The sequence below is a fragment of the Oncorhynchus tshawytscha genome, linkage group LG02, assembly GCF_018296145.1.
Source record: "Oncorhynchus tshawytscha isolate Ot180627B linkage group LG02, Otsh_v2.0, whole genome shotgun sequence".
In the NCBI taxonomy this organism is placed as follows: domain Eukaryota; kingdom Metazoa; phylum Chordata; class Actinopteri; order Salmoniformes; family Salmonidae; genus Oncorhynchus; species Oncorhynchus tshawytscha.
Genome location: NC_056430.1, coordinates 19,762,671 through 19,789,852, shown reverse-complemented (window position 1 = coordinate 19,789,852; position 27,182 = coordinate 19,762,671). Strand labels below are relative to the sequence as shown.

The 27,182-nt window shown below is 44.3% G+C and overlaps 1 protein-coding gene across 5 annotated transcripts in view; it reads right to left on the bottom strand.

Moving 5' to 3' along the window:
- LOC112220092 (semaphorin-3F) overlaps positions 1-27,182 on the bottom strand; it is a 94,225-nt gene that overhangs the window by 44,135 nt on the left and 22,908 nt on the right. Inside the window, exon 1 of one of the 5 annotated variants that reach the window (XM_024381748.2) lies at positions 15,267-15,322. The exons of the other annotated variants lie outside the window; for them this stretch is intronic. The gene's annotated coding sequence lies outside the window, so the exon portion shown is untranslated. Of the gene's footprint in view, positions 1-15,266; positions 15,323-27,182 lie in introns of those variants that run through there. 5 annotated transcript variants of the gene reach the window in all.

Below are 27,182 nucleotides of genomic sequence, written 5' to 3'. Positions count from 1 at the left end.
GTGTGTGCGTGCGTGTTTGTCAGATGCATGCACATGTGTTACTCGATGAAGATCATTAGTGTACAGGTCTGACCCCACAGAATGTAGAGGATCATGTGCTGTGATGCCCATGTCACCCACTGCCTCTGATTTACCACCATCGCCAGCTTGTTATCACTCCTCTACCCCCCACCCCCGACCCCGGGGCCCACCTGCTCTATAATTAGAACCAATTAATGGCTTCCCCACCTCCACCCCCCTCTCGCCCACTCTTTGCTAATGGTATCAATTTGTATACACTGTCAGCTCTGATGGGCTCTCATGCAGAGAGATGGCCCTTATAACTGGGGGCCTCTGGCTCCTGTCACCTAAGCCCTCTCCTCTTCGACAGGCTAGGGGAGAGAGGAGACAGGCTGGCTGGGGGAGACATGCTGGGTCTGGCAGGGTGTGTATGGGGAGGCATGTCTGGGTCTGGGAGGGTGTGCATGGGGAGGCATGTCTGGGTCTGGGAGGGTGTGTATGGGGGAGGCATGTCTGGGTCTGGGAGGGTGTGAATGGGGGAGGCAAGACTGGGTCTGGGAGGGTGTGTATGAGGAGGCATGACTAGGCCTGGGAGGGTATGGGGGAGACGTGTCTCGGTCTGGGAGGATGTGTATGGGGGAGGCATGTCTAGGTCTGGGAGGGTGTGAATGGGGAGACATGTCTGGGTCTGGGAGGGTGTGTATGGGGGAGGCATGTCTGGTTCTGGGAAGGTGTGTATGAGGGAGGCATGCCTGGGTCTGGGAGGGTGTGTATGGGGGAGGCATGTCTGGTTCTGGAAAGGTCTGTATGAGGAAGGCATGCCTGGGTCTGGGAGGGTGTGTATGGGGGAGGCATGTCTGGGTCTGGCAGGGCGTGTATGGGGAGGCATATCTGGGTCTGGGAGGGTGTGTATGGGGGAGGCATGTCTGGGAGGGTGTGAATGGGGGAGGCAAGACTGGGTCTGGGAGGGTGTGTATGGGGAGGCATGACTGGGTCTGGGAGGGTATAGAGGAGACGTGTCTGGGTTTGGGAGGATGTGTATAGGGGGGCATGTCTGGTTCTGGGAAGGTGTATATGAGGGAGGAATGACTGGGTCCGGGAGGGTGTGTATGGGGGAGACATGTCTGGGTCTGGGAGGGTGTGTATAGGGAGGCATGTCTGGGTCTGGGAGGGTGTGTATAGGGAGACATGTCTGGGTCTGGGAGGGTGGGAATGGAATCATCATCCTAAATGTTTCAGAAAGATGTGCCATACTTCAGTATCAGGCTAACAACATGGAGGAGAGGAGATGAGGGATCTCTGAGGGAGTTGTTCCTCATACTGTGAAGAAGAGACTATGTCCTCTTTCATTGTTTCATCTTGTAGGAGAGGCTAATGTTTTCATTTCAGGCTCCTCCATCTCCAATAACTGAAACTAATTGTATGGATTTTTTTCCTAATAATATTGTAAAATTAACATCCGTACAGAAAGACTCATGTGAAGGGCAAATTACAGAGGAGGAACTGCTTGATGCAGTTGGGGCCTTTAAGGATGGGAAAACTCCAGGGCTGGATAGCATACCAGTGGAAGAATACAAAACCTTTTTTGATATACTCAAAGGACCATTATTAGCATGTATTAACCAGTCCTACAGTGCCTTGCGAAAGTATTCGGCCCCCTTGAACTTTGCGACCTTTTGCCACATTTCAGGCTTCAAACATAAAGATATAAAACTGTATTTTTTTGTGAAGAATCAACAACAAGTGGGACACAATCATGAAGTGGAACGACATTTATTTGATATTTCAAACTTTTTTAACAAATCAAAAACTGAAAAATTGGGCGTGCAAAATTATTCAGCCCCTTTACTTTCAGTGCAGCAAACTCTCTCCAGAAGTTCAGTGAGGATCTCTGAATGATCCAATGTTGACCTAAATGGCTAATGATGATAAATACAATCCACCTGTGTGTAATCAAGTCTCTGTATAAATGCACCTGCACTGTGATAGTCTCAGAGGTCCGTTAAAAGCGCAGAGAGCATCATGAAGAACAATGAACACACCAGGCAGGTCCGAGATACTGTTGTGAAGAAGTTTAAAGCCGGATTTGGATACAAAAAGATTTCCCAAGCTTTAAATATCCCAAGGAGCACTGTGCAAGCGATAATATTGAAATGGAAGGAGTATCAGACCACTGCAAATCTACCAAGACCTGGCCGTCCATCTAAACTTTCAGCTCATACAAGGAGAAGACTGATTAGAGATGCAGCCAAGAGGCCCATGATCACTCTGGATGAACTGCAGAGATCTACAGCTGAGGTGGGAGACTCTGTCCATAGGACAACAATCAGTCATATATTGCACAAATCTGGCCTTTATGGAAGAGTGGCGAGAAGAAAGCCATTTCTTAAAGATATCCATAAAAAGTGTTGTTTAAAGTTTGCCACAAGCCACCTGGGAGACACACCAAACATGTGGAAGAAGGTGCTCTGGTCAGATGAAACCAAAATTGAACTTTTTGGCAACAATGCAAAATGTTATGTTTGGCGTAAAAGCAACACAGCTCATCACCCTGAACACACCATCCCCACTGTCAAACATAACATAACTCCATCCAACCTCACTGAGCTCGAGCTTATTTGCAAGGAGGAATGGGAAAAAATTTCAGTCTCTCGATGTGCAAAATTGATAGAGACATACCCCAAGCGACTTACAGCTGTAATCGCAGCAAAAGGTGGCGCTACAAAGTATTAACTTAAGGGGGCTGAATCATTTTGCACGCCCAATTTTTCAGTTTTTGATTTGTTGAAAAAGTTTGAAATATCCAATAAATGTCGTTCCACTTCATGATTGTGTCCCACTTGTTGTTGATTCTTCACAAAAAATACAGTTTTATATCTTTATGTTTTAAGCCTGAAATGTGGCAAAAGGTCGCAAAGTTCAAGGGGGCCGAATACTTTCGCAAGGCACTGTATATAAATGGTAGATTATCAGACACACAACAAGAAGGTCTGATATCATTATTACTGAAACAGGACCCAAGTGGTATTTATGGAGCATAATAACCATAATTTGCAAATAAATTCATTAAAAATCCTACAATGTGATTTTCTGGATTTTCTTTTCTCATTTTGTCTGTGATAGTTGAAGTGTACCTATGATGAAAATTACAGGCCTCTCTCATCTTTTTAAGTGGGAGAACTTGCACAATTGGTGGCTGACTAAATACTTTTTTGCCCCACTGTATATTTACCAAAAAACTATATGGGGGATTGGAAATGATGCAGACAATTACATTGTTGGAACCAATATTCATTCTGCAATATTAAGCTGATCCACCCCTTTATAAAGAAAAAGGAGAAAGAAAAAAAAGAGTAGGAAAGGGAAGGAGAAAGAGTAGGAAAGGGAAGGAGAAAGAGTAGGAAAGGGTAGGAGAAAGTGAAGGAGAAAGAGAAGGAGAAAGAGAAGGAAGGAGAAGTGAAGGAAAGGGAAGGAGAAAGTGAAGGAGAAAGAGAAGGAGAAAGAGAATGAGAGGGAAGGAGAAAGAGTAGGAGAGGGAAGGAGAAAGATTAGGAGAGGGAAGGAGAAAGAGTAGGAAAGGGAAGGAGAAGAGTAGGAAAGGGAAGGAGAAAGAGTAGGAAAGGGAAGGAGAAAGAGTAGGAAAGGGAAGGAGAAAGTGAAGGAGAAAGAAGGAGAAAGAGAATGAGAGGGAAGGAGAAAGAGAAGGAGAGGGAAGGAAAAGAGAAGGAGAAGGAGAAGGAGAAAGAGAAGGAGAGGGAAGGAGAAAGAGAAGGAGAGGGAAGGAGATCATCTCTAGGGAGGCTTCATCTAATCACACACATCTGCAAAAACACGTCTCTTTCTGTGGCCATTTGTTTTACGAACAATCTCCTTCTCAACAGTGACGAATCTAAACCCTGCTCATATCCCACACGTCCCCTCCCCATATCTCCCTCCTCCCACTGCGACCCCAGACACTGTGTCTAAACCAGAGCCTGCTGTAAATCAGTTGCATTCCTCCCCTGTATCTCTCTCAGTAGATTTCAAACCAAATTTAACCTGATTATTGCACCCACACTCCTGTGTCTGTGGCTTAGGCACTCATAGCTTGAGAGGACATCAGTGCATTTTTATTTCTCTGAGAGATAACATGGCTTGTGTCTCTGGCCAACCTGCTTTGATAGCACTTTCCATCTCCCCGTGTTATGAGTGCTGGTCAGCAGTGCTGAGCACACACCAGTAACGACTCTGAGACCGAGAGGTGGAAGGTCAGCAGTGGTCAGCAACGTCTGGCCATGCTCCAGTCTAATCTGGGATTAGCTCAGGGTAAGGGTTATCTCGCCCCGGCCTGACAGGAATCAGGAAACAGGGATTGTCCTGGGGTAAAGTGACATTACTGGCCGCCTGAAAATAATCCCAATGAGCCTGTGTTCTCTGTTCATCAGAGAGAGACACAGAGTCCAGACACAGAGACAAACGGGCAGAAAGAGGGACCTCCATGTTTCACTGAGCCTAGGGTCGTGACCCCCTGCCATCACTCTAAAACACTCCCCGCCGTAAGATCCCTCTTACTGGAAGACAATGCGCACTATGTGTGTCTATGAATTACTATGCCCTGTGAACCCATTAATAATATGCATAATGTGTCTAGACATATTGAGCATACCTTCTGGTGTCCTGAATACATCGTAGTCTGGTACCATGAAAGTCGAGAGGCGTTGTATGAAAACTAAATTATATAGGCTACAGTAGCCAACAATTTGTAATATCCTAACCATACTTCTCCAATTGTGCAAAATTAATTTCTGTAATCAACATATATTGAGAAGTAAGACCAATGATTAATGGTAGGAATTTAAAGAAGCAGCAAAGCCTTCGGAACAAAACATGTAAAAGAGTAAAATGTTCATTGGTATCTATGTCAAACTGGCTTGTCTCAACAACATGTACAGAACTAAGTTCAAATAGCCTGGAGTTCAATCTGTCCTCTCATTAATGGGGTCTTCACAAACACTTCATCACCATAGGAATAAGGTTTGCATATCAAAAGGCACCATCAAACTCTGCCACTTAAATTTATTTAATTGAAGTGAATACGGCTGAAAAACGGTCAGATCCTAAAGGGACAAAATCCTGTTTTCACAAGTCCAAAATGATCAGTCGTCATATTTCACCTACAGAGCAATTGTCTGTGTTTCAATAACCGTATCTCTGCTGAATCAGTCAGCTCTGTGTGAATTGGACAGGAGCTTCAATTACCTTATCTCTGCTGAATCAGTCAGCTCTGTGTGAATTGGACAGGAGCTTCAATAACCCCATCTCTGCTGAATCAGTCAACTCTGTGTGAATTGGACAGGAGCTTCAATAACCCTATCTCTGCTGAATCAGTCAACTCTGTGTGGATTGGACAGGAGCTTCAATAACCCCATCTCTGCTGAATCAGTCAACTCTGTGTGAATTGGACAGGAGCTTCAATAACCCCATCTCTGCTGAATCAGTCAGCTCTGTGTGAATTGGACAGGAGCTTCAATAACCCTATCTGCTGAATCAGTCATCTCTGTGTGAATTGGACAGGAGCTTCAATAACCCTATCTCTGCTGAATCAGTCAGCTCTGTGTGAATTGGACAGGAGCTTCAATAACCCTATCTCTGCTGAATCAGTCAACTCTGTGTGAATTGGACAGGAGCTTCAATAACCCCATCTCTGCTGAATCAGTCAACTCTGTGTGAATTGGACAGGAGCTTCAATAACCCTATCTCTGCTGAATCAGTCAACTCTGTGTGAATTGGACAGGAGCTTCAATAACCCTATCTCTGCTGAATCAGTCAACTCTGTGTGAATTGGACAGGAGCTTCAATGAAGAGGGGATTTTTATTTCAAAGCTGGACCACATTTACCCTAATGAATATCATTAAAAAGTGACTATTCTGATATTACTGAAATTATAGATAACATCTTAAATTAAACTGCCAAACCAAAGCCGAAACGGACACAAAACTCAACTTTAGTGGATATAATGTTTTTTTTTCAACTTTAGTCAAAGTAATTTGTGGTCTATCTAAATTATATTATTTTATCAGGAGGTCCCCCATTGGTCTTGTGCTATGCTGTAGGTTGGAAACTCTCAGAAAGTCCCAGAACGCAGGAAGGGTAAACCAGGAGATACTTAGCACTCTACTGAGTGGAGAATCCTCTGCTTTTGACAAAGAAAATTCAAAAGAGAACAATTGACTGTCTTATTTGTGCGAAATACAGCAACTACCTCCCCTCTATACACCATCAAACAATACTAAGAAAAACACTGTGAATCAAAAGGAAAGTAAGAAGAGGCAAGGGGCTTTCACTGAGTAAGAGCATGAGGGCCATTCGGAAGACAATGTGCAGAGTTTAGGAAGACCATTGTAAGATAACGGTACATATCTCTCTCCTTTAAACTTTTCAGTTATATCCTCGTGTCTGCAGTTGATTTAGAACCCAGAAGATAAGGATGGTAAACTATGTGACCCCATATGATGACCCATAAATGTAAAGGTCCTATTTGTTTAGCAGTGTGGGGTCACAGTGTAGGAGAGCATTATTGTTCCTCCTCATCCTGTATAGGACAGGAAAAGCTGACAGAATGTGACAGAGGCCATTGTGACAAGGCTCTTCCTCCCATCAGCCACCTCCTGCTGCTACTTCACTTTGGGCCTCTACAGCACAGCGCTTATCTTCCTGACCCGCAGGAGGGAGGTGGTGAGAATTGTTAGGTTAGATTACTCGTTGGTTATTACTACATTGTCGAAACTAGAAGCACAAGCATTTCGCTACACTCGCATTAACATCTGCTAACCATGTGTATGTGACAAATACATTTGATTTGATTTGAGAGTGTTTGGCCCTTTGTGTGATTATTTCTGTTTTTAGGGATAGAGGAATGAGGAAGGATACACTGGTTGCTATATAACCATTCCCTACCCATTTGTCCCCTACCTTGTCAGGGTGTAGTATCCAAGAGCTAAAGCCTGAAACCCTGACATGGGGTTTGGTTAGGAGATTTGAGTGTTGGTTACGGGGGTTGGGGCCCCACCAATAGCAGCGGGTGCGGATCAGTCCACAGGCAAGTGCCCCGTTACCCAGGCCGGAAGTACAGGAAATGGGATTAGGAGTCAAAGCGGGTGTTTTCCCACGCTTATGTCAGCAGGGTCATGCATTTTGCCTCATAATTGTCTTTCTCTTTTGAGAGGGCGCTCATCTGAAATAAAAGCGATTAGCCCTTCACAAACAGCATGGTGTTTTTGTCTGTTGTCTCCTCTCCGGGCCCCTCACCAAGCAGAGTGCTGAAGTGCCCTACATCCCCAACACATGCGCTCATGGGAATGAGAGGCCACAGGGTTAACCCTTCCAGCACAACCCAGTGACATACCAAGGGACAGAGAGCACTGAGCTAGTACCATGGTGGTTTGTGACTGTAAGCCTAATGACCGTCCTTTAAACCTGCATGGCCGTTTTAAAGGGCCTTCCCAGGCTTGAGATGTCTGATCTGCATCAGAAGCCAGAAGGAGACAATACACTCCCTAAAGACACTAGCATTCCATCTGGTCAGAGAGCCTCTCTGTCCATTCAACATTTTTGTGTCAAGGCTCTTGTCCCTACACATCTTGGACAGTGATGTACATACTGTAAGAATTTTACGGAATAATTTTCACAAGTCTGCACATAAAAATGTGCTCTTTGTCTTATCAAATTTGTTGTCACAAATTGTTCAGATGGATTCCTGCAGTCCTGCTCTACTCCCAGTCCATGTGAGGTGGTGGTGTTGAGAAGATACAGGAGAAGAGGAATGGGAGCCCGGGTCAGTGAGTTGGAGTTTGCCAAGACGATTTAGTCCTCTCAGCTTGTCACTTGTAATCTCTCTGCAGCTAACAGGACGATTAAGAGACAGTGGGTGAAAAGTTCTCCAAGCTGAGGATGACATGCTATCTCTGATTTCAACTCTCCCTCTCTGACACACACACACACACACACACACACACACACACACACACACACACACACACACACACACACACACACACACACACACACACACACACACACACACACACACACAATATCCCAACCATTCCCACAGCTTAAAGGGCAAAGAGAGCAAGGATTGAACATTGAAAGACTGAAGTAATCAAAGACCAGAATGAGGTCAGAAAGTGAGTAAAGAAAGAAGTGTGTGAATGAGGCAACATGCATATCAGGTCAGTTCCCCCGAGGTGGAATAGTGTTTAGTTTGGTTGTGCCGGCCCGAGTCCTAGGACCTCACAGCTAGCTACCATGCAAAAGTATCCGTCATTCCCTTCCCTTAATCGCCCCAACATGACCTCCCAACACCCCCATCGCCACGCCGTACATCCCTCATCTTACCGTGAACCCCGACAATGTGCTATCTTTTTTAAAAGCCTCAATCTCCATTCCAGAGTGAGAGAGAGAGATGGGGGTCTATGTGAACACGTCTCCATTCTGACTCCCAGTGAGCCGAGCCAACCACAGCCAAGTCTCCTCTGGCCCAGGGGAAACAAGGGATATTATTCTCAATAAAGAGGTCACGTGTGAGCGGCTAGCGTGATCTTACATTTCATCACAGCCATGACAGGCCAGCAGGTCCTCATCTGGAGCACCCAGATTCATTTCCTCACTTTCACTAAAATAAAAGTTTATTGTGTCAAAATGAATTTACCAACTGCAGTTTTAGCTGTGATGAGCAGTAGCTTTTAAGAGAAAATGTGCACCTCTGCGTGTTTTCATGCGAACCCTCTATACCCTCTATACATTTATTAAAACAATATTAATTAACCTTTATTTAACCAGGTAAGCTAGTTGAGAACAAGTTCTCATTTACAACTGCGACCTGGCCAAGATAAAGCAAAGCAGTGCGACACAAACAACAACACAGAGTTACACATGAAATAAACAAGCATACAGTCAATAACACAATAGAAAAAAAGAAAGTCTATATACAGTGTGTGCAAATGGTGTGAGGAGGTAAGGCAATAAATAGGTCAAAGTAGCGAAGAAATTACAGTTTAGCAAATTAACCCTGGTGTGATAGATGAGCAGATGATGATGTGCAAGTAGAAATACTGGTGTGCAAAAGAGCAGAAAAGTAAATAAAAACAGTATGGGGATGAGGTAGGTAGATTGGGTGGGCTATTTACAGATGGGCTATGTACAGCTGCAGCGATCGGTTAGCTGCTCAGATAGCTGATGTTTAAAGTTAGTGAGGGAAATATAAGTCTCCAGCTTCAGCGATTTTTGCAATTCGTTCCAGTCATTGGCAGCAGAGAACTGGAAGGATAGGCCAAAGGAGGTGTTGGCTTTGGGGATGACCAGTGAGATACACCTGCTGGAGCACGTGCTACGGGTGGGTGTTGTTATCGTGACCAGTGAGCTGAGATAAGGCGGAGCTTTACCTAGCATAGACTTATAGATGACCTGGAGCCAGTGGGTCTGGCGACGAATATGTAGTGAGGGCCAGCCAACTAGGGCATACAGGTCGCAGTGGTGGGTGGTATAAGGGGCTTTGGTGACAAAACGGATGGCACTGTGATAGACTACATCCAGTTTGCTGAGTAGAGTATTGGAAGCTATTTTGTAAATGACATCGCCGAAGTCGAGGATTGGTAGGATAGTCAGTTTTACGAGGGTATGTTTGGCGGCGTGAGTGAAGGAGGCTTTGTTGCGAAATAGGAAGCCGATTCTAGATTTAATTTTAGATTGTAGATGTTTATTATGAGTCTGGAAGGAGAATTTACAGTCTAGCCAGACACCTAGGTATTTGTAGTTGTCCACATATTCCACATATTCATTCAAGTCAGAACCCCCCAGAGTAGTGATGCTAGTCGGGCAGGCGGGTACGGGCAGCAAACGGGTGAAAAGCATGCATTTGGTTTTACTAGCGTTTAAGAGCAGTTGGAGGCCACAGAAGGAGTGTTTATGGCATTGAAGCTCGTTTGGAGGTTAGTTGACACAGTGTCCAAAGAAGGGCCAGATGTATACATAATGGTGTCATCTGCACTTTGTCCAATAATGTGCATACGTTTCACAAAACATAACATACTGTGGCACTAGGATTTACTCATACTGACTGGATAAAATCCTATTTGACCACATGTAGCTGTATATTAGCCAGCTAATCTATCAGACCTATGGCAGATTAAACAAAAACCCTACAGCTTAATTGCATTTGTAGCGAGTAGAGATGGCAGAAACACAGAAACTCATTCTCCAGTTCTTCTCTCTCGGTTCTGTTCTGTCCTGCTCATAGCTCTAAATCCTAGTCTGATTTACTGCAGCCCCCACCTCTCTCCTTGCCTCTGGTACTAGAGAATCTGAAGAGACAAAACAAAGCTTCATCCACTCACCACTTGATTGGCCTACGGCTCTGACAGGCTAAAATTGGCTATGTGACCTTGATAGAGGAAAACCAAACTGTCAATCATTGATTGCAGATAGTTTTTACACTTTCACTTAAGGGGTCCCCTTTCAACATTGATCAATCAGCCAAAACACAGACAGAAACCCACTGAGGCAGGTATATTAAGAGGACGTTGGACCAGGGGGGGACAGGGGTTATTAGTTCAGAGAATGAGAGAGAGAGAGAGAGAGAGAGAGAGAGAGAGAGCGAGAGCGAGAGCGAGAGCGAGAGCGAGAGAGACAGAGCGAGAGAGAGAGAGAGAGAGAGAGTTAATGCAACTGGTGCACGTATGGAGTTGTTTGTTGATCAGAATGGCAGGCATGTGATCAAATCCTACCAAACCCCACTTATACATTCTACAACAGTCCCTAAATCCAACCCACCTACACTTGACTCCCCTGTATGAAAGAGGGGTTAACCTCTCAAGCTAGTGCCAATACAGGGACATAGCAGGCCAGGCCAGCTTTTGACATTAATGTCATTGGACACGCATGATGAATACAAACAAAAGGCCTTTCACACAATGACATCACCAGGAAGACTGGATCCTCCCTTTCACTGGATGTGGGCACCAACGTGCATTATTCTCAACACTCTTAATCAAGCATAATGTTATGAAACATCCCCTTTTATGGTAATATAATGCATATAATTGCTCCTTTAGAGGGATAAAACAACAGATCCAGCCATCTCTACACATCCTTCTCTATGAAAATAGAGCCACTGCCACAGTACAGTTTATGCGCTGGTTATGAAAATGTAATCACTGCCACAGAGCAAGGGGAGACAAGCCTATTAATGTCAGAGAAAACAAGTCCTCCGTACTAAACAAACACGTTCCTACATTAGTAATGGGATCACAGACATGACTCCACTGAATCAGTAACAGTTTATGCATCAGGCCTGACAAGACAAGCACTGAAATATCTTCATCTGAGCAGGTTTCAATGTTCCTATATGAGCAGGAACTTTAATCCTACTACGAGGGCTATATCCCATTGCTACCTGAGCCTTGGGTCTGTTTGTGTTCAGTAAATGCTCAGTAAATGGTCTGAGGTAGATGCAGAAAGTTCTACACCAGAGCATTCCATAGTAAACTTGGGACCATAAATGTAAATATACACAATGCACCTTAGGTTATCAAACTAATTGAGTGTTGTATCTATCCTGTAAAGTGTCAGGTTAAAATGCTGAAACCTTTGCTCATTATTCCTGGAGAGTATATTTGACATAGAATATGTGGTAAATCCCAGAGGGATCCTGCTGTGTTGTTGAACCAAGATGCCCTGATTGCAGGCTGGAAGGGGATCGGAGGGGGTTTTAGAGGATTGCTGAGCTGACCAATAGCATCCCGCTCTGTACATTGGCACAGAACTTCAGCCATAGACTACCCAAAATGAGTCATTGATCTTAGCTTCTCAATCCCTGCTGGGTTTATCTGAGCTAATGGGCCAAGCTCGGAATCTCTCATGCCGCTAAGTGCATTTAGAGTTCAGCAGCGGCGCTGAGGCTGCTTTCTGTAGCAGAGCACTCAGTCTGGGGGTAGAAGAAAAGAACCATCCATCTCTCTGGATGGAATGTACATCCCCACTGATTAGAGGGGTTCCCCTCTCCCTCTATCTCATCCATTATTTTTGACTTCCAGTGGAAGAGTGGTAACATACAGGTAACTGCCAAAATAAAGGCAACTCTTGAGTAAATGTATTAAGAGGCTTTATGTTGGTGTTTCCTTTATTTTGCCAGTTATCTGTACATTCCTTTATCATCTCAAACACTAAACTGGCATCTCACACCATGTGACATCCATTGCTCTTCCCTCATAATAACCTCAAACATTTGAAATTCACAATGGGACTCCCTCTGCACACCCACGACAAGCTCACACATTTCCATTCAATTATAACCTTTGGGACTGGCATGACAACAGAAAGCAGCAGGTAGAGAGTGGGATGGGAGGGGGAGACTGTGAGTAAAGAAAATCTAGTAGAAAAAGAAAGAGCAGTGCACTCTACTACAAATACAATACTTCCCTCTGAAAGGTTCTGATTCCCTGAGCCTACTCTCCCTCTCACTTGGCCAACCACTGACAATGAGACGTAATGGGTCAAGTTCAAAGTCTGATACTGTACAGCATGATTCCAAAAACAATCCTTTACTAACTCATGTGTGGATTATATACTAACATGAAGAGTACTCTTTCCTGGCAGTTCAACTGGAATGGAATAAAAAACACAACACTTAACAGATTTTCTATTGGTCTGGACCAAGTCCATTAATCAAGGTCTTAGTGTTGTGTTCTAACACACATTAGGCCTGTCAGATACCAGCTAGCCTATTGGTCAACCACTCCAGCCACTCTAAATCCTATTGGTCAACCACTCCAGCCACTCTAAATCCTATTGGTCATCCACTCCAGAAACTCTAAATCCCCGGGTGCACTCTTAGAGAAGGGAAGAAAGCATTCTTAAGCACTTTGCAGCCGGCTAGCATCCCGAGGTCTTAACATTAATCCCATATGAGCCCTGAGGGTTCAGGCCAGAGGCCTGAGAATGTCTAAGGAAAGTCAACTCCCTCCCCGCAGAGCAGAGAAAACTCCCATCTCCCAACAGAGATGAACCAGTCACCTCCTTTCAGCTATAACCCCATTCACCAAAGCTGAGGTCTCTCGCTGTTTTCATACCCATGTCTGGGATGTGATCTAAACTCGTAACAGACAGGTAGACAACTCAGGAAAAATAATGAAATCAAGACTATTCCTCTTCCCCAGCTCTGACTGACCAGCCAGTCTCTCCCCCAGCTCTGACTGACCAGCCAGACTCTCCCCAAGGAACTAAATCTTTAACTGCAGTCAAAACTGACAGTCATAATGTTTGATTGACATTCTATCCCATGACCTTGTAGCCCACCAGAAATTTTGGCAGTGGACGGGGTCGAAAGTGTAGATTTCAACTTGTTTGAAAGACAGCTTTTCTCAGTGAATTTCTATATACAAGAAAGGCATTGCTTTGGTTGGGAGGAGCCAACATGACCTAAGACAAGCTCAATGAGAAGGTGCTCTCTCTTACTGTCACTGCAAATCCCATTTGAGAGACCTCACACCTGGTCGCAGAGAATGTTGGTGTATCCAGGGAGAAACGAAATAGATGGATAAAGACAGAGGGAGAAACTGAAAATATAAAGTAAAAAGGGATGAGGGAGGAAGAGTGGGAGAGAAGTAAAGGAACAAGCACCACGGAAACCAGCGACTAAAATATTTTGGTCTGTCTATAATTGGGGTTATTGCAGCATTTCCTCAGCAGTGTTATGCTTTGATGCACCCAAACTGCTCTTTGGAGCTGAGAACTCTGTCATGCCTGGCCCTGTGTAAAAGGCCCAGCATGCTCCAGTACAGATGGAACTCCGTCTTTCTCGCACTCCTTTGTGGCCCTCCAGGTCTCCAGCAATTTACCATCAAGTGGGAATGAAACCGTGGATAGAGACTACCCCTGGTTTGAGGGAAGAGATTAATGGATTCTCCGCACTGCGCCAAATGGAACAAAACCCAATCCCAGTGTGTAAGCAATTAATATGGCACGTTATTGTTGGCCCCATTCACGCAAGGAAACATGAATACACTGAAAGGCGCGTCTCTAATAGTCACATCACTCACAATGAGGGGCCCCAGAGTCTTTTTATGAGTTACAATTCACTTAGTATGAGTTATCAAAAAATATACAGTAAAGGGGCTTTGTGAAAAGGATTTTTAACATGAATAGATTTGATCTGATCCAGTAAAACATGTAGTATGTAAAGGGTGTTCCACAAATGTAACTTCTGTGGTGTGTGGAACCATGACTTTCAAACCAGATAGCATAAATGAAGAGCTAACAATAGACAAAGGAAAAGGAGGCTGGAGTGAATGCTGAGAGGGTACTGGCCTACCGGGGGTTCTGTCCAGGGTCAGTGGCTCTGTCTCCGGCTGCACTGTGGTGCCATAGAAGCAGATGAAAACAAAACATTTTAAGTGTGCGTGATTTTACAACAGCAACAAAGTTGTTCTCTAGTTATGGTCTTTCTCATTTGGTTTAACTCTCTCTTGTTTATAATTTGCCATGTCTACCTAATTGCTCTTTATTCACATACATTTTCAGTTGGTCTCAGTCTCAGCATTTCCGTGTGTAAAGGTCAAATAAAGAGAGTCAGGGGGTGATAACTCCTGCAATGAATATTTGCTCAGCATAACATAATAAATCATGTTTTTTTTATCTCTTACCACGACTGCCAACCAAGGTCCACTCCACACCCATCTGCAGAGGGCCAGGCAGATGATATCTGGTCCAGGCATATGATATCCCAGTAGCTCCAGGGAGAACCACCCCTCATATGTATGTCATGATAAAGGAGGTGCCTCTCCCTTACTGCAATCTCAGTTATATGATCATCTGATTTGGACTGGGACTACAGACATGATTCTTGGCCCATTGTTTGTTTTTGCTTGACAGCTTTTCTTCTCTACAGTAGCTACACAAGAGACGTTGCACAGCTGTGAACGAGATCGACATGTACCTTTCAGCGATTTCCCTGGCCCCTATCCCACACCCATGATGACTTCAGAAAAACTGTTTGCCACAGAAATTAAGCAAGACAAGTCAAAACAGAGCTCTTGTGGAAGCTCTTTGTGAGATAGAAGTTAATCTGATTCCCCAGGCAAGTTTCTCTTCCACAGAATGCTATTAGAGGATGCAGAATATCAGTCGGAGATCTATGGCTTACATCAATGCCAGAGAAAGTGCTCTTAAGGGAAAATATTTGAGTTGTGGGATGATGTGAATTGAACTGCAGTACAGCTAACGTACTTACTTGATTTTGTCCGATGCCTTATGCACTAAACCCACATGGTCTCAGCTATGATTTGATGTGGAACAACTGCTGTGTGGAGAAAAAAATAGATTTATTGGAATGTTCTTTTATGTCATTCAGAAATTGAGTTAATATACACTTCCATATGTGGGGAATTTCATTATTAAGCTTCAAGTTGAGAGAGTACACGACTTTGACAGCATTCAAACATTTGAGACTGTTTTTATCCAGTGGGCAGATAGGGTTGGTTTACTGTAAAGCTGAGAATGGAGAGAGAACAACCTGGATTATCCATCCACTCTTAACCAGACTGTGTTGACATTGATACGTAACCTGTGAAAACTCCTTATACAGACAATGTCTGCTACCATCGACCTCCAGACCGTTTCTATTCCCTCACATGCTCTCAGTTTAAGTGACGGCGGTCGTCGTCACCGGCCTACTAGCCACACCGATCCCTTTTTTGTTCGTTTTGTTTTATTAGTTGCACCTGTTTCCATTTGTGTTTTCTTGACTTGCTCGGCTATTTAAGTTTGTGAGGCCTGCTCTTGTTTGTGCGTGATTATTTTGTGTTCACGTTTTGAGTTGGAGGTGTTTTTGTGCTCCGGACCGTGTTACCCTGTGTTTTGGGTTGGTCAGTGTTTTCCGCCCTGTGTTTGGGCATGACCATTTGTGCCGGAGTAAATTGCCATTTTTCCTTGAAACCTCTGCTCTCTGCACCTGATTCCTACCTTTCACTCCTATTCATCTGTGACACCCCTTTTGTTATTGGGATAGCAAATTCATCAGGGACTCACTTATTTTGTTTATTTAACCTTTATTTAACTAGGCAAATCATTTAAGAACAAATTCTTATTTACAATTACGGCCTAGGAACAGTGGGTTAACTGGCTTGTTCAGGGGCAGAATGACAGATTCGATCTAGCAACCTTTTGGTTACTGGCCCAACACTCTAACCCCTAGGCTACCTGCCACCTCATAATCTTAAATGATAAATTTTTTATCATAGGTACACTTCAACTATGAGAGACGGAATCTAAAACAAAAATCCAGAAAATCACATTGTATGATTTTTAAGTAATTAATTTGCATTTTATTGCATGACATAAGTTTTTGATCACCTACCAACCAGTAAGGATTCCGTCTCTCACAGACCTGTTAGTTTTTCTTTAAGAAGCTCTCCTTTTCTCCACTCATTACATGTATTAACTGCACCTGTTTGCACTCCTGTATAAAAGACACCTGGTACCACCTAGTACCTCAAGGTATATCATAACCGCCATCGATAAAAGACAGTACTGTGCAGCCGTCTTCATCGACTTTTTCGACTCTGTCAATCACCATATTCTTATCGGCAGACTCAGTAGCCTCGGTTTTTCTAATGACTGCCTTGCCTGGTTCACCAACTACTTTGCAGACAGAGTTCAGTGTGTCAAATCGGAGGGCATGTTGTCCGGTCCTCTGGCAGTCTCTATGGGGGTGCCACAGGGTTCAATTCTCGGGCTGACTCTTTTCTCTGTATATATCGATGATGTTGCTCTTGCTGCGGGCGATTCCCTGATCCACCTCTACGCAGACAACACCATTCTGTATACTTCCGTCCCTTCCTTGGACAATGTGCTATCTAACCTCCAAACAAGCTTCAAAGCCATACAACACTCCTTCCGTGGCCTCCAACTGCTCTTAAATGCTAGTAAAACCAAATGCATGCTTTTCAACCGTTCGCTGCCTGCACCCGCACGCCCGACTAGTATCACCACCCTGGATGGTTCCGACCTAGAATATGTGGATATCTATAAGTACCTAGGTGTCTGGCTAGACTGTAAACTCTCCTTCCAGACTCATATCAAACATCTCCAATCTAAAATCAAATCTAGAGTTGGCTTTCTATTCCGCAACAAAGCCTCCTTCACTCACGCCGCCAAACTTACCCTAGTAAAACTGACTATCCTACCGATCCTCGACTTCGGCGATGTCATCTACAAAATAGCTTCCAATACTCTACTCAGCAAACTGGATGTAGTTTATCACAGTGCCATCCGTTTTGTTACTAAAGCACCTTGTACCACCCACCACTGCGACCTGTATGCTCTAGTCGGCTGGCCCTCGCTACATATTCGTCGCCAGACCCACTGGCTCCAGGTCATCTACAAGTCTATGCTAGGTAAAGCTCCGCCTTATCTCAGTTCACTGGTCACGATGGCAACACCCACACGTAGCACGTGCTCTAGCAGGTGTATCTCACTGATCATCCCTAAAGCCAACAAATCATTTGGCCGCCTTTCATTCCAGTTCTCTGCTGCCTGTGACTGGAACAAATTGCAAAAATCGCTGAAGTTGGAGACTTTTATCTCCTTCACCAACTTCAAACATCTGCTATCTGAGCAGCTAACCGATCGCTGCAGCTGTACATAGTCTATCGGTAAATAGCCCACCCAATTTACCTACCTCATCCCCATACTGTTTATATTTATTTACTTTTCTGCTCTTTTGCACACCAGTATCTCTACTTGCACATCATCATCTGCTCATTTATCACTCCAGTGTTAATCTGCTAAATTGTAATTATTCGCCTACCTCCTCATGCCTTTTGCACACAATGTATATAGACTATTTTTTTCTCTTTTTTTCTACTGTGTTATTGACTTGTTAATTGTTTACTCCATGTGTAACTCTGTGTTGTCTGTTCACACTGCTATGCTTTATCTTGGCCAGGTCGCTGTTGTAAATGAGAACTTGTTCTCAACTAGCCTACCTGGTTAAATAAAGGTGAAATAAAAAAATTAATTAAAAAAACCTGTCCACACACAAAATCAAACATACTCCAACCTCTCCACAATGGCCAAGACCAGAGAGCTGTGTAAGGACATCAGGGATAAAATTGTAGACCTGCACAAGGCTGGGATGGGCTACAGGACAATAGATAAGCAGCTTGGTGAGAAGGCAACAACTGTTGGCGCAATTATTAGAAAATGGAAGAAGTTAAAGATGACGGTCAATCACCCTCGGTCTGGGGCTCCATGCAAGATCTCACCTCGTGGGGCATCAATGATCATGAGGAAGGTGAGGGATCAGCCCAGAACTACACGGCAGGACCTGGTCAATGACCTGAAGAGAGCTGAGACCACAGTCTCAAAGAAAAACATTAGTAACACACTAAGCCGTCATGGATTGAAATCCTGCTGCGCAAGCAAGGTCCCCCTGCTCAAGCCAGCGCATGTCCAGGCCCGTCTGAAGTTTGCCAATGACCATCTGGATGATCCAGAGGAGGAATGGGAGAAGATCATGTGGTCTCATGAGACAAAAATAGGGCTTTTTGGTCTAAACTCCACTCGCCGTTTTTGGAGGAAGAAGAAGGATGAGTACAACCCCAAGAACACCATCCCATCTGTGAAGCATGGAGGTGGAAACATCATTCTTTGGGGATGCTTTTCTGCAAAGGGGACAGGACGACTGCACCGTATTGAGGTGTGGATGGATTGGGCCATGTATTGCGAGATCTTGGCCAACAACCTCCTTCCCTCAGTAAGAGCATTGAAGATGGGTCGTGGCTGGGTCTTCCAGCATGACATCGACCTGAAACACACAGCCAGGGCAACTAGGGAGTGGCTCCGTAAGAAGCATCTCAAGGTCCTGGAGTGGCTTAGCCAGGCTCCAGACCTGATCCCAATAGAAAATCTTTGGAGGGAGCTGAAAGTCCGTATTGCCCAGCGACAGCCCCGGAACCTGAAGGATCTGGAGAAGGTCTGTATGGAGGAGTGGGCCAAAATCCCTGCTGCAGTGTGTGCAAACCTGGTCAACAACTACAGGAAACGTATGATCTCTGTAATTGAAAACAAAGGTTTCTGTACCAAATATTAAGTTCTGCTTTTCTGATGTATCAAATACTTATGTCATGCAATAAAATGCAAATTAATTACTTAAAAATCATAAAATGTGATTTTTCTGGATTTTTGTTTTAGATTCCGTCCCTACACTCAGTTGAAGTGTACCTATGATAAAAATTATCTCTCTCTCTCACGAGAGATCTGCAGTACCTCCGTCGACCCACTGCCTTACACCTCCATTCATAAGAATCAGATATGCTGTCCTGCAGAATCCCATTACACAAACCACAGAGAGAGGCATGTTGATGATAACATAAGGAAATAGTTTCTCTACTTAAAATCTTGTTGAATGGATTAAATGCTGTTTAGCTAGTCAAATGGGATTGTGGTGCAAATATGTGCCAGCCTCCTAGGGCACAGAGGAAAACAGTCCAACAGTGCCCATGGGTCTTCTGGTTGTCACATCAACCAAGGTCAGACTGATGCAGATCAATATGTTCTTAATCCAATGTGAAAATATCTGTCACTAACAGTTGAAAACCAGTATTGTGTGTGATACAGGAAAGTATAAAACTCAATGACAGGAAATATACCAGGTGTTGTGGCTGGTTGTCCAGAGGTCATGACAGCTCTTTTAAAAAGTGAATTTCAACTGTCCCTCTGAATAATCTGATGGAAGTGAATCTCCTCTCGGTCTCAAATGGCAGCCATTGGCAGGTAACTTAAGGATGTTACTGAGAGTGAGAATTGGGGTTCTGTTGAACAGTGGAAAATAACTGAGCTCCACTGAGACAGAAGCCCGACTGTGAAACGACTCAACATGTGATCCAAAACCAACTCTCAGTTTCACTATGGACCTACAAACTCTACGCTAAGGGGTTGACAGAATACACCTTTGGAGACAATGAGAAAATAGAGAGAAAAAGTAGGCCATCATATTTTAACACAAAGCCTTCAGTTGACCATTAACCATTTCATTGTACTACAACTCTAAAGTAAATGGCAAAACATCTTACGAAGTTACATTTGAAAGGAAGCCACCAGAGAGCACTACTAAGATCCTCAATTGATTTAATGTATATGACTCTCATAGCTGTTTGAATGTAATTACTGTATGTTAAAACATTTCCCATTGCTATTGCCTTCATGACACTAAAACCACTGGGCTGAAGCCTCAGCTGCCTTTGGCTTCCACAACAAGATACTCTTTCTCTTTTCTAATAACACCACATAAATCATAACAAGTTGAACCATAATAAAGTCATTTGAGTTGTTTGGGAGATTTCGCAAATCTGCCAGACTCTCTTTTCATAATGGCCCGATATTTTTTCCAGCTCTTAGTATGAACCAGACCTGGGCGTTCCTGGCAATGACAACGGACGTGTAACATGGAGAGAGCTAGGGACGGGCATGGAGAGAGCTAGCTAGTATAGGGCCGGGCATGGAGAGAGCTAGCTAGTATAGGGACGGGCATGGAGAGAGCTGGCTGGTATAGGGACGGGCATGGAGAGAGCTGGCTGGTATAGGGACGGGCATGGAGAGAGCTGGCTGGTATAGGGCCGGGCATGGAGAGAGCTAGCTAGTATAGGGACGGGCATGGAGAGAGCTGGCTGGTATAGGGACGGGCATGGAGAGAGCTGGCTGGTATAGGGACGGGCATGGAGAGAGCTGGCTGGTATAGGGACGGGCATGGAGAGAGCTGGCTAGTATAGGGACGGGCATGGAGAGAGCTAGCTAGTATAGGGACGGGCATGGAGAGAGCTGGCTGGTATAGGGACGGGCATGGAGAGAGCTGGCTAGTATAGGGACGGGCATGGAGAGAGCTAGCTGGTATAGGGACTGGCATAGAGAGAGCTGGCTTATTAAAATAATAGTGAAGACATCAAAACTATGAAATAACACATATGGAATCATTAAGTAACCAAAAAAGCGTTAAACAAATCCAAATATATTTTATATTTGAGATTCTTCAAAGTGCCTACCATTTTCCTTGATGACAGCTTTGCACACTCTTGGCATTCTCTAGTGGTAGTCACCTGGAATGCATTTATATTTGAGATTCTATAGGGAATGGCATGGAGAGAGCTGGCTTCTATAGGGACTGGCATGGAGAGAGCTGGCTTCTATAGGGACTGGCATGGAGAGAGCTGGCTGGTATAGGGACTGGCATGGAGAGAGCTGGCTGGTATAGGGACTGGCATGGAGAGAGCTGGCTGGTATAGGGACTGGCATGGAGAGAGCTGGCTGATATCGGGACTGGCATGGAGAGAGCTGGCTGGTATAGGGACTGGCATGGAGAGAGCTGGCTGATATCGGGACTGGCATGGAGAGAGCTGGCTGGTATAGGGACTGGCATGGAGAGAGCTGGCTGATATCGGGACTGGCATGGAGAGAGCTGGCTGGTATAGGGACTGGCATGACGAGAGCTGGCTGTTGTAGGGACTGGCATGGAGAAAGCTGGCTGGTATAGGGACTGGCATGGGGAGAGCTGGCTGTTGTATGGACTGGCATGGGGAAAGCTGGCTGGTATAGGGACTGGCATGGAGAGAGCTGGCTTATATAGGGACTGACATGGAGAGAGCTGGCTGGTATAGGGAATGGCATGGAGAGAGCTGGCTGGTATAGGGACTGGAATGGAGAGAGATGGCTGCTATCGGGACTGACATAGGGTTGGAGCAGCAGATCAGGTGAACTTCTGTCTGTTAATGTTGCTGTCATGCCACTACAGATCCACAACCTCTCTCGCTCTCACCATGGCAACACCATCCATGTGTAGTGCTGATTAGTAAAGACAACAGGAGCCAAGTGGAGTAGAGAGAGAGAGAGAGAGAGAGAGAGAGAGAGAGAGAGAGAGAGAGAGAGAGAGAGAGAGAGAGAGAGAGAGAGAGAGAGAGAGAGAGATGGAGTCACACCAAAGTAACCCAGAATTATGGTAAATCCTCTTCTGGAGACAGCATTAAATAACACATTAAATCCCTACCTACTACCTACCTAGCTACTCCCTAGCTACTACTTACCTAGCTACCAAAAACGTTTTGGGAAAGGCTTTTGGGTATAAATGTTAGATAGACTGAGGGGGGGGGTGAATAATCTTTACTATTATTCACTATTATTAGCAGAATAATAGTCAAGTCATCAACACTATGAAATAACAGACATGGATTCATGTAGTAACCAAAAAAAGTGTATTTTGTATTTGCAATTCTTCAAAGTAGCCACCCTTTGCCTTGATGACAGCTTTGCACACTCTTGGCATTCTCTCAACCTGCTTCATGAGGTAGTCACCTGGAATGCATTTCAATTAACAGGTGTGCCTTGTTAAAAGTTAATTTGTGGAAATTATTTTGTTCTTAATGGATTTGAGCCAATCAGTTGTGTTGTGACAAGGTGACAAGGCAAAGGGTGGCTACTTTGAAGAATCTCAAATCTCAAATATACAGTATTTGGACTTGTTTAACACTTTTTTGGTTAATACATGATTCTGTATGTTTCATAGTTTTCAAACTTTTCACTGGTACTGAATATAATATATTTTTTTTTCAGTGGCAGTCACAATTTCTATATAGGGGAAACACTGGGCTTCACAAGCTCAACTCGGCCTTATTTCTGCTGAGAGGATGGGTTGCATTCAAAAGACATGGACAGAGTCCACCCGGGCACCTTCCTCTGCATGGTCACACACCCTCCTCCCCGTAACGGAAAATGACGAGGTGCATTTAGTTAATAACATTGATTAAAATAGTCAATGGTCATCCTTACAGCCATGAAATGTCATTTAACTTAAGCTGACAGAGTTATGTATCATAGTTTTCTCACTGGCGGCAGAGAAAAAGCAACATTACAAAGTGGGTGATGATATCTGTCAACTGAAAGTGAAAAATAATGAGGTTGAGTTGAGTAGTTTGTTAATACTGGCACTAAAGGCAGCATAAATAAAACCTCAATGGTGAGAAACACATGGACTTCTGCCTGATTACACACCAGTAGAGCTTAACTCCAGGGGTGACTGCATGCAGCCACTATGTACAGTTACAGACAAGGCTACAGTTGAATCCCAATGCAATCAGTACTCCCAATTCTCTGCACCCAAACAGCTTATTCACTCCATCCCTATCCTCCTCCAATCGTTTACACTCTCTCTCTCTCACCCTGTTCTCTCACTATTTCTCTCTAGTCATATCCTGTAAGATACAGCATAAACATGTCTAAACTGGGCAAGTGTAAAAGTGTAAAAGGACAACTGTGGATGAAATGATATCCACACTGTATCAAGAGAGAGAGCGAGTCTGTGAACCAACCTGAGAGGGAGTGGGAGAGTGTTATCCTTATACACTCTCCAGTGGTGGAAAAAGTACTCAATTGTCATACTTGAGTAAAAGTAAAGATACCTTAATAGTAAATGACTCAAGTAAGAGTGAAAGTCACCCAATAAAATGTTACTTGAGTAAAAGTCTAAAAGTACGTGGTTTTAAATATACTTAACTATCAAAAGTAAATGTAATTGCTAATATATACTTAAGCATTAAAAGTATAAATCTTTTCAAATACCTTATATTAAGCAAACTAGACGGCACAATTTTCTACATTTACGGATAACACTACAACAATTAAAATTTGTATAAAAAAAAAGCATCTGTGTTTAGTGAATCCACCACATCAGAGGAGTTAGGAATGACCAGGGATGTTCCCTCTCTATCTCTCAGCGTATGGGTGAGTGTTTTTTCTCGGACTCTGGATCCGTTCGTATTCACACAGAAAGGAAATGCAAAAGAGGCTGTCGTGATACTCTGGGAAACTCAACGGGACATCTCTGGGGGGGTAAATAAGCTCACTGAGATACACACAGTAAAGTGGCAATAAAGTATTCATTAACCCCCATTCAGAGGGGAAGTGGGGGAAACAAGCAGCCAAGTTAAGTTTTCGAACAGAGACTTAACATTGTAAACTGACCCAAGTTTCTATCTGTAAAACAATGGCAAGCCTTTGATGAGCTCAGGTTTGGAGTGCACCTGAGGGGGTAAGAGAATAGAGACAACTCCAGAGCTTGATCTAATTAAAAGGAAAACAGATGAGTGAAATCTCCTGGGGTTAAGTGGAGCACTATGCCAAAGCATTTCAAAAATATTATCTTTTCCCTTCACACCCATAATATCCACAGATATTCCCAATTACAACACAGTTGTTGACATGGCGATAGGCCAGCCAGGGGAGAGTGTAACTATCCCCCCGGCTCCTGTGACTCCCAGCACCCCAATGTCCATCAAATCATCACCCAGCACCCCCATGTCCATCAAATCATCACCCAGCACCCCGTGTCCATCAAATCATCACCCAGCACCCCCATGTCCATCAAATCATCACCCAGCACCCCCATGTCCATCAAATCATCACCCAGAACCCCCATGTCCATCAAATCATCACCCAGCACCCCCATGTCCATCAAATCATCACCAAGCACCCCCATGTCCATCAAATCATCACCCAGCACCCCCATGTCCATCAAATCATCACCCAGCACCCCCATGTCCATCAAATCATCACCCAGCACCCCCATGTCCATCAAATCATCACCAAGCACCCCCATGTCTGTCCATTTTTCAAAAAGCAGTCCTGGGCCTGGCCTATAGAATGTACAGGCAGCACAGAGAGAGGCCTGTGGGATGGTGTGCAGGGCATTCATTGACAAAAAGGCCTGCTGACAGTTTGACACCCACCCCCAGGTCTCCCAGAATGTGAATGTAGTTCTGTGAATGGGAGGCAGACCTACACAAACGCCTCTGTGGCTCGAGAAGCCTGCAGGACCTTCACAGGGGGAAGAGTGTGTGGGCGACACAGAACAACAACAAGGGGATTGCAAGCCGGGGTCCCCCCTTTCTCTCCCCCACCAATGGAGAGGAGGCACCATCACGGGGGTCCTTGAAAAGATGGGCCACAAACAAAAACAAAACCGAATTGGGTAAGAGCTGCCCTGGCCTGGCCTCAAACTCCTCACGTAACAATTAACACCTACCTACCTACTCACTATCTACTCCCTACCTACTACTTACCTCCCTACTCCCTACTTACTACCTACCTACTACTTACCTACCTACTCCCTACCTACTCCATATCTACACCCTACCTACTACTTACCTACCTACTCCCTACCTACTCCCTACTTACCTACTCCTTACCTACTACTTACCTACCTAATCCCTTCTACTACTTACCTACCTACTCCCTACCTACTACTTACCTACCTACTCCCTATATACTCCCTACTTACTACTTACCTACCTACTCCCTACCTACTCCCTACCTACTCCCTACCTACTACTCACCTACCTACTCCCTACCTACTACTTACCTAGCTACTAGCTACTCCCTACCTACTCCCTACCTACTACTTACCAACCTACTCCCTAGCTACTACTTACCTACCTACTCCCTACCTACTCCCTACTTACCTACTCCTTACCTACTACTTACCTACCTAATCCCTTCTACTACTTACCTACCTACTCCCTACCTACTACTTACCTACCTACTCCCTACCTACTCCCTACCTACTACTTACCTACCTACTCTCTACCTAGCTACTCCCTACCTACTCCCTACCTACTACTCACCTACCTACTCCCTACCTACTACTTACCTAGCTACTAGCTACTCCCTACCTACTCCCTACCTACTACTTACCAACCTACTCCCTAGCTACTACTTACCTAGCTACTCCCTACCTACTACTTACCTAGCTACTCCCTACCTACTCCCTACCTACTACTTACCTAGCTACTCCCTCCTTACTACTTACCTACCTACTCCCTACCTACTACTTACCAACCTACTCCCTACCTACTACTTACCAACCTACTCCCTACCTACTACCTACCTAGCTACTCCCTAGCTACTACTTACCTAGCTACTCCCTACCTACTACTTACATAGCTACTCCCTACCTACTCCCTACCTACTACTTACCTACCTACTCCCTACCTACTACTTACCTACCTATACCTATTGTTCCAACTAGTTGCCTTCATCCTTTGCATACATTGGAAAACACTTACTTGGTGTTTTGGTTTTACTTTAAAGCAATATCTGACCTCAGTCCTTGGCATTTGTAACATTAATGATGTAGTTTGAATTTTGATTCAAAAATGTAATGCATAGAAATGTACATTTACAGATGAGACATGGAGTCTTCTCTTTTAGCAGTCAGTTTGCAACACTGTAATATGGCCAACTAATCTAAACTTTAGTTCCTGAGGTAAACTCAGTTGAGTCCATTTGGTTCAAATCTAAACTATAGTCTCCCACTCTCATAACTCAGCTTGGTGACTACATTGTATGGTGTTCCCAGTCTCAGCCCAGAGAGAGGGGGTGAGAGAGAAAGAGAGAGATAGATAGAGAGAATAAGAGAGAAAACTCAGTAACAGAATCTCCAACTGACAGAAGAGGAGAGGAAGAGCGACCATTGACCTCCTCAGTCAGGTTCACGCCCTCTGGTATGACATTTCTGAGGAACTCCCACATAGCTGACCTCTTGTGAGAAAGGAGTTGTGTACATGTATGTAAGAGGGCTGTACCATCCTATTTGTTTACGACAGATAGGGTATGGGGTAAGTCCATACCCCATGTTACGTGGCATAACTCCTGAAATATAATGACAAACATCAACTAATAAATTGATAATCCAGCTGGACACATTTTCAGGGGATAATGTTTATGCCCCTTAACATGCTCCCCATACTGCTGAGAGAGAGAGAGAGAGAGAGAGAGAGAGAGAGAGAGAGAGACATATTTCCCTCAGATTACACAGATCCACAAAGAATTCGAAAACAAATCCAATTTTGATAAACTCCCATATCTACTGGGTGAAATTCCACAGTGTGCCATCACAGCAGCAAGATTTGTGACCTGTTGCCACGAGAAAAGGGCAACCAGTGAGGAACAAACACCATTGTAAATACACCCATATTTATGGTTATTTATTTGATCTTGTGTCCTTGAACCATTTGTACATTGTTAAAACACTGTATATATATATAATATGACATTTGTAATGTCTTTACTGTTTTGAAACTTCTGTATGTGTAATGTTTACTGT